We start from the raw sequence: 15,277 nt of genomic DNA on the forward strand, positions 1-15,277 counted from the left end.
TATGATGATGGAGAGTTTATATTGATGATGGGGATGTTTATATTATGATTATCACATCATGTCATCATATATTGCATGCTGATGACTATTGCTACCTTGTGGTATGAGTTAGTCGTCAGTCATACTTGTGGATTGTTTGATGACCACCAGCTCCTTTAGGTATGAGCTAGTCATTAAACATATTAGCTGTCCATTCGATCACTATTGGAGAGTGGTAGTTAGGAGTGGAGCTAGTCCTGTTCTGCTCACTAGGCTGCTCAGTGCATACTCTGTCCGCCTCGGCCACTCTTATTAGGGGTCTGGAGGGTTCAGTAGTTAGGGGGCTTGTGATGTGAGTAGACAGGGACTCTGATGCTATGTAGTTAGATAACTACCTAGCGTACCGAACGCCTCAGTCGCTTTATAGCGGTTACGTGCGTGAGGCTAGTATGGTTTGTCACGGACCCAAGCCTCTCGGCCATACTAGGGTCGTGGTGTTTGGAGAGGTGTCGGGGTGACCATGGAGCATGCATACGCAGTTATTATTCTTGCATTTGATGCGCGGTGCATCTGCATTTGCATACATGCCTAGTAGATATTAGTTGTATATGATTGTGATATGTTGCACTTGTTTGAGATATGCTTGTTGCATATGGTTGTCATACTGCATACATGTCATTTATTTTACATGTATATGCAGTCGTATTTATATTGCACAGGTATCACGGGTATGTCTGTTGCAGATCCAGTGAGTTTACTGATCATTGTACCATGTGTCGATTCCAGATTGGGTATGTATCTGTCATTACGTTAGTTGTGGTTGGTACAGTTTATGTGTCAGGTTATTATGTCAGATATGTTTAGGTGCTTTGATTATGATAGTATGATCATGTTCTTTATTCCCTACTGAGACTGTATACTTGTGATCTTCATGTTTGTTTATGGACCATGCACTATCTTGTCTATTACCCGCTGAGTTACCTATACTCACCACCGCATGTATACATTTATGTTTTCAGGTAGCTTGTAGATGGTTGATGTCGCTCGGGGTATCCTGTCTGCCGGGTCCTACGTCACATCCGAAGACCGTGCTTGTTTTCTTTTGTATATTCTTTTATTATTTTTGGCATTGTATTTGTGTATAGCCATGTGGCTATCTTATGGTTTTGGTGTTGTATTTGTGTTTAAGCCGTGCCGGCATGCATTGTATTTATTTGGTTTGTGTGGGCTTTCCTTCGTTTTTCCGCTGTGTTTTTAGTACAGTCGTGTGGGTTGTTTTATATGTAACTGCGTGGTTGTGATTGTTTCATTCCAGCCGAGTGGGCTGTGATTATAACTGCATGGTTGTGTATATAAATATTCCAACCGCATGTGGCTGATGTATTTTGCTTGTATGGATGCTTCAGATTGTCACCAGTACAGGGGAGATGCTGCCGGATTTTTGTCTGGCAGAGACTCCTTTGGGGGCGTGACACTATATTTATTGGATATGCACATAACAACAGTGCTTACCGATTCCTTGTGTTGATGCAGTTGGTATCAATGGCCAAACCTAAGTTTTGATGAATGACAAGTGGATTAAAGTTAGATGTGTTGTGATTTAATCTCTCTACCAAGTATACAAGACTTGACTGGTCTGACACTAGGCTAAAATCCAACTAGGTTTGGAGAACCTGATAGCTAGTGTAGAAGTCCAGATAGGTCAAGGAGTGACCTGATATTTGGCAGGAAGTCCGGGTCCACGGGACCTGATAGTTGGCTGAAGTCCAATTGGGTCTGCGGATCTGACAACTAGCAGGAAGATCTGGTGGACCAAGGGAGAGTCAAGCGATTCTGCAGGGTAAGTAAGGTAAGTCGCTAGAGGAGAGTGTTCCAGTGAGGACGAGTCCTATTTAGGGACTTTAGGCGCAGGTCTAATTTAGGTCTATTTTGAAAATCTAAATTGAGATTGTGATTAGATCCTAGTCTCAGGAAGACATGGTCTAGTTAGTACTGCTTATTTTTATTGTGCTAACTTCATTTTATAGGATATACTTTGTTTTCTTGGACTAACACATTTTTTGGGATGAAAGGAACAAATTCAGTCTCGGGTGAACAGTACCCGAGGTGCCTCCTATGCATGGAAGGCGCCTTGAGTTGGGCGATGTAAGGAACCTTGGATAGCCTTGAAGGTGCCTTTGGTTGGATAAAGAAGAAGGCTTCATTGATGATAAAAACTGATTTTTGGGGGATAAAATCTTAGGGTTGAAGGTGCATTCCATTGGCTTGAAGGCGCCTTCAATGCTTAATAAAAGAGAGCTTTGGCTAGTGTATTCTACACATCCCTTCTATAAGCTTTTACACAACCCTTCGACATTCCTACCACTCCAACTTCATACTGCTGCTTTGCTACAAAGCTGCTGCACTCCACTACTATTAAGAAGTTGTCCAACACTGAGTTCGATCTGATAATCTACAAGTGTTGGGTAACGAAGTTACTTTGTATACTTAATTACTGCATAAACGAAAGTGCAGCTTGTTACATTTATCATATCTTTTCTATTATACTCATTTCCCTCTTCCGATGGTTCTGGAAGAGGATTATAGTGAATTACCCATCGATATGGTCGGTGAGATCGTGTGTCTTGAAGTAGAAGTTGTCAAAGGCTCTGAATTAAGTAATCGATCGAGTTCTTATTTTTTGTTTCTATTTTTATCTTTTCCGCTGCATACTAATTTTATAAAATAAAAAAAGAAAAGTTTTCTAAAACCACATGATTCACCCCCTCCTCTCACATGTGTAATGATTCAACAAGTGGTATCAGGGCCCTATTAGCTCTAAATTGGTGCAACCACCAATCAAGCAGGCGGTTTATTTGCCTATTTTTTTTGCTTTAATTTTTTAGTTTTAAGTTTTTCTGAATCAATCTGAATCGGTACTATTGACTCTTCAAATAAATTTTTCACTTTAATTTCTTTGAATTGCTCGAATTGGTGCAACAACACTTGAGTTTTATTCTATTATTCTTTTTTATCTGTATTACTAATACAAGATCAAGTCTTAATGCTGCTCTATAGTTTCTATTTCAGTAATCACATAGCCCAAAACAAAGGCTTCAGAACTGCGCGCCCGTCACTCTTCACCAGGGATGACTTCCTGTATTGGAAGAGGAGAATGGAAGTATACCTCAAGATGGACATCGACCAGTGGTTCTCAATCTGACGCGGGTACCAGGCACCGATTGATGAAGTAACCAAAATACCTATGGAACCGAAGAATTGAAACCCAGACATGAGGAGAAAAGCTCAGATTGACTCCAAAGCACTAAACACCCTCTAGTGTGGATTGACTAAGGAGGAACTCAATTGGGTTGGTCCAATTGAAAATGCAAAGGAGCTCTGGGATAAGCTAATCGAACTATACGAGGGCACCAGCGACGCGAATGTAACAAAAAGAGACCTCTTACTAAATTCATTATTCAATATTAAAATGCAGGATGAAGAAATGATAATGCAACTCCATGCAAGGATCAAAGATATGCGCAACGGTCTGCACCTTATCAGCCACGAACTTCAAAACTGGGACATTATAAGGTATGCTTTAAATTTGTTTGCTCAAAAGACACTATGGACATCCATAGTAAATGCCTATAAAGTTTTGAAGAACTTAAATAAACTTAAATTAGTTGAAATATTTTGTGAACTAGAGTTGCACGAATAGACTAACTCTCAAAAGACCGAAAAAGGTATAGCATTTCTTGCAGGTTCTACAAAGCAAACAAAGAACAAGACCAACCAAAAGGCAAACTCTGAATTTGACTCAGATTCAGATATAAAAGAGCAATTAGTGAACATGGTAAGGAGAATGTTCACCAAAAAGAAGACGGGCTTAAGTACAAAGGACCTTCAAAAGATGATCAAGCCCAACATTAGCAAGTTAAGCATCACATTCTTCGGATGCAACAAAAAGGGTCACTGCAAGCATGAGTGTCCGAACACCAAGGAAGATAAACCCAAGAATCTCAAGAAAAAGAAGGTACTCAAGACAACTTGGGATGAGTCATCCTCTGAGAAATTGGATAACGATGAACTGAAACATAACAACTATTTGACACTGATGGCAATTAGACCAGAATTAGAAAGTAAATTGGAACAAGATGAAGAGTTAGAATATGAGTCGAGCCACAAGTCCGCACTTGTTTATGAAGGTTCCACCAGGATAAACTCTGTTCTAAGCTCTAGATTTTTTAAAATTATTACATATCTACATAAGAAGTTATCTGTTGTTGAAAGTCAAATATATACATTTAGTAAAGAAAATAAAGAGCTAAAAGAACAACTTAAATCAAACCCAACAACTAAACCAAATTAATCTAAAAATTCAACTCAAGTTGTTAAACTTAAAGAAGAAAATTTCCACACTAAAATCTAAAATATTAAACCTTAAAAGCTTACTTAAAAAATTTACAACAAAATCCAAAATCCTAGACCTTATACTTACATCACAATGAGTTGTTTATAACAAATCTGAACTTAGATATAAAAATAGCTCAAATAAAATATTTACATCATTCTTCAGTCAAAATATAAAACAACCCAAAGTTTGGCTTCTAAATCCTTGTTTAACGAAGCAAGTATGACTCAATTAATATTACATACCTAAAAATAAAATCCACTACCTAACATCAAATCAAAATAAACCAAGTAATTCAAACTCAAATCTAAAAATAAAAGTCAAAACTATTAATTCAAATACAAACCTAAAATATAAAAAAAATCAAAAACTAAATCAAATAACTACAAATTCAATTTAATCTCAAATTATAATCAAGTTTATTAGAACTATAAAATAAATCGGCATAACCCTAAAACTTAAAATAAATCTAAGTTCAATAATTCAGTGGGAGACATCAAACTAGTTGTCATCTCCAGAATAATAGTTTACTTGGTTGGATAATTAGGACTAGATAAATTAGAGACTAATTTAACTTGGCAAACAACATTAGAGAAGTTTGGGATGATAGAAGGTTAGGGAAGCTCTGTCTATGCATGTCTAGGAAGAATCATATGTGTTCAACCTGGTACATTTAGTTTAGTGGAACTAACTAAAGCTACCCTTTACCAATATAAACTAGTTAGACCAAAGTTTTGTACTAAGTTATTTGGGTAAGACTATTTGAAAAATCTCGAAGCACGTGGTTACTCTAATGATGTCTGTGTGACTCACCACTGCCTAGAAATTTATTCAAAGAATGTCTACTTGATTAACCCAAAGCTAAACTTAAATCTAACCCAAGTTAAACCAATCCCTAAAAATCTAACTTAACTCAGCTCACAAAACGATAAGGTACCTTTGTCTGAAAACTTAGACTAGGTGAGATGATTAGATCAATAAAACTTAACATTTAAAATTAAACTTAAAACTAAAATTTAAACTTAAACTTAAAACTAAAATTTAAAATTAAACTTAAACTTAAACTTAAAATTTAAAATTTAAATTTAAAATTAAATTTAAAACTAAAATTTAAAATTAAACTTAAAATTAACATTTAAAATTAAATTTAAACTTAATTTTTAAAATTAAACTTAAACTTAAAAGTTAAAATTTAAACTTAAAACTAAACTTTAAAATTAAACTTAAACTTAAAACTTAAAATTTAAAATTAAATAAAAACTTAAATTTAAACTTAAAATTAAAAATTAATTTAACACTTAATGCTAAATTATGACTCTTACCTTCTTGTATGAATCTAAGTGGATTCTAGATAGTGGTTGCTCCAGACACATGATTGGAGATCACATCAAATTCACCAAGTTCAAATATAAAAGCCTAGGAATGGTTGCCTTTGGAAACAATGACAAAATTGAGGTAATAAGTATAGGTAATATTGAATTAGATGTAGGGTCGATGACGTGCTAGAGGGGGGGTGAATAACATACGTGACTTTCACGTTTGTTTCGGAAAACATAGAGTAAGAATACAGTGGAAAGTAAAGAGACAAAGAGCACAATCGCAAACACCAAAAGTTACTTGGTTCAGAGCTTGTGGTGACTCCTACTCCAAGGCTCGCACGTGAGAGTGCTTTCGATGGGCAATCACTATAAGCTCGAGAAATCTTTACAAAATCAATTACAATTTCAATATTAAAACTAAGTTACAGACAATACAAAGATGTTGGAAAGGAACGTCAATTGTTGGCATAGCAGTTGAGTGTTATTGAAGAGTTTTATCGCAGCACACAGGAGCGCAAGTAGTCTGATTTTTGGTTGCCTTGAAGTGCTGGCCAAGACCCCTTTTTATAGCCTCCTTAAACTTGATCCAGATCCCTTGATCTCGGGATCAAGTCTTGACTCGACCTGGATTGGTCGACCAATCCCTAGGTTTGGTTAACCAATCCCACCTGAATCGGTCAGCCTTCCAATCCCGGTTCTGTTGCTCGGATAGAGTTTCTTTGTTCGGTTGACCGATCTCTCCATTTGATCGACCGATCCCCAGCTCATTTGATCTGATCAACTCGGCTCAACCACATCACCACTTATCCTCGTTCGGTCGACCGATCCCTCGGTCGAACTCGGTCTGATCTCTAAAAATCTGATCCTGCTGTACTGGGGTTCGGTGGACCGATCCAGACGTTCGATCGACCGATAAAGGTCAAATCCCTGCAATAAAGTGTTAGTCTCCTATAAAACAGAGTTAGACAAATAACAATTAATATATAAATTATTAACTTGACAACCTTCAGACTGTCCGGTTCTGACTTTGAATTTTCTCTAGAAATCCTAGGTCAAACCGACGCCTACTGTTCCCTCAACGGGGAACGTGTCCTCACCTACTCCTCTTAGGAGAGATCACCTATTGCCAGACCAGTGCTCCAGACCGACTGGACTTTCTGCCAAAGGGTTACCACCCCCTAAGACCTAAGGTTACCTCCCCCTAGGGATTTCCATAACCTAGGGTTACCACCCCCTAGGACCTAGGGTTACCACCCCCTAGGACCTAGGGTTACCACCCCCTAGGACCTAGGGTTACCTCCCCCTAAGACCTAAGGTTACCTCCCCCTAGGGTTTTCCATAACCTACGATTACCACCCCCTACGACATAGGGTTACCACCCCTAGGGGTTTCCACCTGCCTAACCGCAACTAGGGCTTTCCATCACTTAAGGTCAGCACCCCCTAGGACCTAGGGTTACCACCCCTTAGGGTTTTCCACCTGCCTAGAATCCACTAGGACTTTTGCCTAAGACAACTTAGGACTTTCCTGCAAGCTCAATCAACCTTGTTAGATCACAAGACAACTTAACTTTGGATCATTTTCCATATCAAAATCCACCAACACTAGAGTCTAATTTCATTATTCATAAAGTATTACTTGTTGAAAATTTTAAATTCAACTTACTCAGTATTAGTCAATTGGGTGATTCAGAGTATAAGGTTATGTTTACATCCACTGAATGTTTAATTAAACATATAAACGACTTCACAATAAAATTAAAAGGATTTAGGAATAATAATATTTACATAATTAACCTAGCCAGCTCTTCACTTAAGTATTATTTGACACAAAAAGAGGAAACCTAGCTATGACATAAAAGACTGTCACATACTAACTTTAGAAACCTCACTAAATTAAATGGAATAGTTAGAGGACTATCAAAACTATCTTATTTAGATGTAATAATCTGTAATATTTATCTACAAAGAAAACAATCCAAGTCAACTCACAAATCAACTAATCAAACTCAAACTAAATCAATACTTAAACTATTATATCTAGATCTATTTGACTCTTATGGACTTAAATCAATTAATGGAAACATATATTATTTAGTAATAATAGATGAATATTCTAGGTTTACCCAAGTAAAATTCTTAAGAAATAAAGATGAAACATTTGAAACCTTTACTGACTTTTATAAACAAATAGAAATTGAAAAGGACTCGAAAATCAAACGAATTAAAAGTAACAACAGTGGAGAGTTTTAAAACCATAGGTTTACTAAATTCTGTTTAAAAAATGTGTATCATCAAGAATTCTCATGTCCTAAAATACCTCAACAAAACAGAATAGTTGAAAGAAAAAATAGAAACATATAAGAAGTAACTCAGACAATGCTTAATGAATACTAATTATCCAAATATCTATAGGTTGAAGCCGTAAATATAGCATGCTATGTGCAAAACAGGGTAACAATAAACAAGAATTATAACAAAACATCCTATAAACTCTATTATAACAAAATACCAAACATTAAATACTTTAAAGTATTTGGATGTCTAGTTTACATATTAAACACAAGAGAACACTTATAAAGATTTACCTCAAAAGTAGACAATGGAATTTTTGTAGGATACTCACTAAACAGTAAAGGCAATAGAGTTTATAATAAAACTACACTAAGAATTGAAGAAATAACCAACATAAAATTCGATGAAAATACTAACTCTAAAGAATCTAACTCAACTCAAACTCAATACCAACCCATAGACTTTGTTAAATCTAGCACAGATCTAGGGGGGCAAGTGAAAACCCAAATCAAATAGATGAATATGAAGATGAACCAAATCAATCACAAGAAAATGATCAAAGAAAAATTGAATCTAGAATAATAAGAGTTAGCTTTGATCACCCAACTGGATAAATAATAGGTGACCCAGACCTAAGGGTTCAAACTAGATCATCATTTAGAAACCGAAGTCAAATATCTTTAATTTCTAAAATTGAACCCAAAATAGTAGAAGAATCCCTACTTGACCTAGACTAGATTATAGCCATGTAAGAAAAACTGATTCAATTTGAAAGAAATAAAGTTTAGGATTTAGTACCATTATCTAATAATAAAAGGTCATAGAAACAAAATAGATGTTCAGAAATAAACTAAGTGAAAATGGAAAAATTGTTAGAAATAAAGTTAGATTAGTAGTTAAAAGGTTTAGTCAAGTAGAGAGACTTAACTATGATGAAACATATGTCCCAGTAATTAGACTTGAGTATATTAGAATGCTACTAAGTTATGCAGCCCATAAAAGATCTAAACTTTATCAAATGGATGTTAAATCCGCTTTTTTAAATGGGATAATAAAAGAAAAGGTCTATGTAGGTTAACCACCTAGGTTTGAGAGTCTAAATTATCCTAACCATGTGTTTAAACTAAGGAAAACATTGTATGATCTTAAACAAGCACCTAGGGCCTTGTATGAAAGGTTAACCTCCTATTTAATTTTCAAAGGATTCAACCAAGGTCAAATTGATCAAACTCTTTTTGTAAAAACACTTAAGCAAGATATTTTTATAGCCCAAGTGTATATGGGTGATATAATTTTGGTTAAACAAACTCGGAATTTTTGTAAGAGTTTATTACCTTAATGGAATAAGAATTTAAAATGAATTTAGTAGGTAAACTAACATACTTCTTAGGTTTACAAGTAAAACAAGCAAATGAAGAAAATTATGTTTGTAAAAAAAATATACTAAAGAATTACTTAAAAAATTTAAAATAAAAAATACTAAAGAAATAAAAACACCAATGACAACTAACACAACTTTAGATAGCGACCCAAATAGAAAACTAATAGATTTAAAATATTAAAGGAGTGACATAGGCAGCCTTTTATACTTAACTATAAATCGACCTGATATTTTATTTGCAGTTAGTATATGTGCTAGATACCAAATTCGTGCTAAGGAATCTCACTTAACTAATGTAAAAATAAATTTTAGATACTTGAAAGGCACACCAAATGTAGGAATTGGTATCCTAGAACACCTAATTTTGAACTTATAGGTTACTCTGACTCAGACTATGCCAGCTATAAATTAGATTAAAAAAAGTACAAGTAGTGGATATCAACTACTTAGACCATCACTTGTCAGCTAGTTTAGTAGAAAATAATATTGTATTGCTTTATCTACTACTAAAGTAGAGTACATAGCAACGAGTAAGTGTGTGACACAATTGTTATGGATGAGGCACACATTAAAAGACTTCAACTAAGAATATAAAAATGTGAAAATTTTTATTGATAATATAAGTTCAATTAATTTAACTAAGAATCCAATGCATTATTCAAGAGCCAAACATATTGAAATCAAATATCACTTCATTAGAGAGCACATCCTCAAAGGAGATATTGAACTCAACTATGTTAAGTATAAGTCAAATCTGACTGACATCTTCACTAAACCACTATTAGAATATGAATTTAGTAACTTAAGAAGAAAACTGGGAATGTGTATGATAGAATAGGACTCTTATTATCAAATAAATTTTCAAATAATTTGCAAATACTAGACTACTCTTATTTGTATTTCTTTAAAAAAAAATCTCATTTTTTTAGTGTTCCAAAATTTGTTTTAGCCTTAGTCTAGGATGAACCACTAAAAAGCATGATCCTATAGATCTAAGTAACAAGCATCTCATAAGCACACTAGGTCTACCTTGATTGTGTATTCAAAAACTTAGAATGGTGTGAGATGCTTAGGCCTTTTGCCTGGACTTCCGATGCTTATATCAGTGTATTAATATAAGTTTGGGTGAAAAATTCAAAGTACATTGATCAAGTTAAGTAGTCATTTTTCAGCAAAACCTAACTGGACAATACACTTAACTTGACTAACCAAGTGAATATTGTTATCTTCTAGTAGTTAGTCAGTAATTAAAGATTAGACATTTAAGGATAAATTTTTAGATGAATATTATTTTTAAAATAATATCAGGTTAAGGGAGAGAATATTTGAAAAGTACTTTCCATGAGTCTTATTTTGAAAAATTTTACAAACTATTGGTTTAAAAATTCTTTTAAAACTTATTTTGAAAATATTTCCAAAACTAATTTGCTTAATTTCTTTGAAAATTGGTTTGAAAAAATATTTTCAAAACTTGATTGAAAAATTAACTTTCAAAAGTTACTCTGGATATTAAACTTTAAAAATTACTTTACAACACTACCTTGAAAATCATTTTGAAAATTACTTTTGAAAAGTGTGTTGAAATTTGCCTTGGCAAATGGTTTATAAAGTTCTTACAAAGTTTATCTTAGCAAAATATTTTGTTTATAAAAAATTTAACTTTCAAAATTCTTGAAAACCTTTTATTTTGAAAATCCCTTTCAAAATTTTTCTAAATATGTTGAAAATTTTCTTGAAAATCATTTCATCCTCCCTGAAATAGACCTACAATTTTTTTTTATAAAAATTCTTATCTTGAAAGAGTGTATTGCTTAATGTACTTACTTAATCTAGTTATTTGTTTTATACTTTCTCTTACTTAGTTGAATATTTTTTGATGAACACTAAAGGGGGAGAGTAAGGATTTAAGTAAGAAAACTAACAAAATCTGAAAAACTTAACCCTAAAAATGATCAAGAGAATAAATTCAAAAATAAATTAATTTTTCTTGAATCATTTTCATATTGCTATTTCTTGTTGTATTATTTTTTTTCTAACTTTAACTCAGGTTGTCATTGTATCAAAAGGAGGGAGATTGATTGGTATAGTTGGCACCAATGGTCAAACCTAAGTTTTGATGAATGACAAGTGGATTAAAGATAGATGTGTTATGATCTAATCTCTCTACCAAGTGTATAGGACTTGACTGGTTTGACACTAAGCTGAAATCCAACTAGGTCTGGAGGACCTGATAGATAGTGTAGAAGTTCAGATAGGTCAAGAAGTGACCTGATATCTAGTGAGAAGTCCGACTGAATCAGTGGGACTGACAGCTGGCCGAAATCCAGTTGGATCTACAGATTTGATAATTAGCGGGAAGACTAGGTGGACCGAGGGAGAGTCAAATGATTCTACAAGGTAAGTAAGGTAAGTCACTGGAGGAGAGTGTTCCATGAGGACGAGTCCCATTTAGGGACTTTAGGTGTAGGTCTAATTTAGGTCTATTTTGGAAACTTAAATTTAGATTGTGACGAGAACTTGGTCTTGAGAAGACAGAGTCTAATTAATACTGCTTATTTTTATTGTGCTAACTAGGTTTTACAAGGTATATTTTATTTTCTTGGACTAACACATTTTTCAAAATGAAAGGAGCAAATTTATTCTCGGGTGAGCAGTACCTGAGGCGCCTCTTGTGCATGGAAGGCACCTTGAGCTGGGTGATGGAAGACGCCTTGGATAGCCTTGAAGACACCTTCGATCGGATAAGGTAGAAGGCTTCATCGACGATAATCGTCGATTTTTGGGGGATAAAACCTTGGGGTTGAAGGTGCCTTTCCATTGGCTTGAAGGCACCTTCAATGCTCAATAAAAGAGAGCTTCGGTTAGTGCATTCTACACATCCCTTCTATAAGCTTTTGCGTAACCATTCGACGTTCCTACCGCTCCAACAACATGCTGCTACTCTACTACGATGCTGCTGTGCTCGACTACTGTTGAGTAACCATCCAACATCGAGTTCAATCCAATAATCTACAAGTGTTGAGTAACAAAGTTTCTTTGTGTACTTAATTACTGCATAAAGGAAAGTGTAACTTGTTACACTTATCCTATCTTTTCTATTTTACATGTTTCCCTCTTCTGCCAGTTCTAGAAGAGAATTATAGTGAATTTTCCATCGATACGGTCCATGAGATTGTGGATCTTGGAGTAGGAGTCACCGAAAGCTCTGAACCAAGTAACTGATCGAGTTCTTATTTTTTTGTTTCTGTTTCTATCTTTTCCGTTTCATACTCGTTTTATAAAATAAAAAAAAAAGATAAGTTTTCTAAAACCACATGATTCACACCCCTCTCATGTATGCTACAATCCAACATCTTATGTATGAGTCTCAAATACCTTAGATACATAAGAACTTGATAATTGAATTGGAAATGCTTCATTCTTTGAACATGTATTTTTTATAAGACTTAAGAGGAAACAAGTTCCTCAAAATGGGCATATTTAATATAGGAAGAAGAAGAAGAAGAGGATAAACTAATTGAAGTTGAGCTCAAACGAAGTATAAGAGATCTGGTGGAAAAATCCTTCATAATGGACTTTATCATTTTCATGTTGGAAAATGATGCGCAAAATTACTCAAAAGCTATAATCTCTTTTGATGGACCTCACTAAAAGAGAGAATTATATATGAAATTAACTCTATTTTGAAAAACCATACTTTGGAACTTGTGAATCTTCTTCTAGGAAGTAAAACCACTCACGTTGCAAGTGAATTTTCAAGTACTCCAGAGTGATTTGAAGTCTGATGTACTTGATAAGTTATACATGACCTGACTTAGCCTGTGCAATGAGTAAACTAAGTCGGTACATGAGTAATCTCAATGTTGAGTACTGGAAAGAGATAACAACAATACTGAGATACTTAAGATATACTCATGAATATGGACCATGTTATATGAAATATCTTATTGTGATCGAAGGATACAACGATATTAATTAGATATCGGGCACGAAAGATTCTAAGTCTACGAGTGGATATGTATTCACTTCAGGAGGTGAAATCATTTCATGGAAATCTTATAACCAAATCGTAGTGATAGATCCACGATAGAGTATGAGTTGTAGCTCTTAACAAATATGGTGAATAGACTAAGTAACTACAACAATTCTTAAAAAATATTCCCAGATGGCCAAAACTTGTGTTGGTAATTTGCACACATTGCGATAGTCAATCAACAATTGACCAATCATAAAGTTATTTATATAATAGTAAGTTTAGACATATATGTCATAGATACAATATCATTAGATAACTATGATTAACGTACGAGAGTTATCACTATTGAGTATATAAAGTCAAAGGATAACCTAGCAGATATATTAATCAAAAGGTTAAACTTGAGAGTTAGTTGCAAGCTTATTACGAGGGATAAGCTTAATACCGATACAAAATATTAGTGTAAAGGAAACTCAACATATGCATATCAAAGATCCTATGAACTAGGAATGAGACAACCTAACTATATCAACTAGGTGGGGAAACTACCCAGTGAAAGGATGGAGGTTAAACATACGTCTTTCAATAATCTAATAGAGTAATATGGAATACTGTTAAGAGATCACCTATGTGGAAAAAAGTGAGGCTCTTTCGAAAAGAATTGGAGAATTTTTAGAATGTCTCACAAAACCATCTATATTTATGGCTAAGAACAAATACACCGATGCAAACTGATGTCAATGCTTTCATAGATGGCAGAACAATTCAAGGACATTGTGTTTATTATCAGCTAATAAGCAAACATGTCTTCACATGGGAAGGTTCAAAGGGTAAAACTTACATGTCCTATACTGGACTCAACTATTGAATGTTAATACATACCCATTCATGTAGATGATTATTGAAAATATGAATGGAAATAAAGATATGGATGAAAATGGTCTCCCGAATAGTGAATGAGAGTTTAGTCCCTCCACATTTGAGAATTTGTGGTTCATTTATAATGTTTCACAAGCATTGATATTATGAACGTATGCATGAGGAGAGACTCTCTCTCATATGAGGGCCCATAGGAATGCAAATTTAGGGTCCGAATATTATTGAACCAAGTTGACTCATGTGCAAACATGACCTGCACTTCAAATGCTAGACCAATAGGAGCAAAATTTGCCCAAGTGAATCAATCAATGCTTTACTACATGTAATTTTTTGCAAACTATGTAAGTGAGTAATGGATGAATTAATCGATGATTAATTGAAAATCTATAACCGTAGAGTGAAACGATCGACCATTTGTGGTCGGTGGTTGATGTTTCTAGCTTGGCATTTAATGACGATAAATGATCTTTATTCGGTTATTTACTACAATGAAGTTATGAAAATAAAAAGGTAGATCCTCTACCTTAGCGGCCCCCTAGTGTCGACCCCACAGATATGGGAAGAGGTAAATGCAGGTACACAAGCCATAGATGTATGATGGGGTAAATCCCAAGTCGTTAGTTCCTGAGAGCAACAGAGTTATGAAGCTCCTATATAAGGAGGCCCTCCATGACCTTAAGTAATGAGAAGCGGAAGCAATAAAAAGAAATCTCCATTCACTTTTTTCTTCTAATTTTTCCTCTTTGTCATGCATTTTCGTTCGGTAGAATCATTGTGATAGTATTCAGGTACGAACTCAGTTCACTGCGACCACTAGTGCTTGATGGTGATTGCTTGTCATTGTATCCCGGGAAATAGTTATCTTTCGTAATCTCAAAGCATAGCCGGAGGAGGGCGAATCCGTTTTAAGAAACTAAGTTAAATGTAGGTTTCGATGTCTCTATTTTTGAGCACTTGGAGACCTACTTGGACTTAAGATTACTTTCTGAATACTTTACATAGCTTTGTTGACTATGTCCAGTGACTTATTCGGGCTCGGGTGACATTTGATAATTG

The sequence above is a fragment of the Zingiber officinale genome, chromosome 1A, assembly GCF_018446385.1.
Source record: "Zingiber officinale cultivar Zhangliang chromosome 1A, Zo_v1.1, whole genome shotgun sequence".
NCBI classification, from domain to species: Eukaryota; Viridiplantae; Streptophyta; class Magnoliopsida; order Zingiberales; family Zingiberaceae; genus Zingiber; species Zingiber officinale.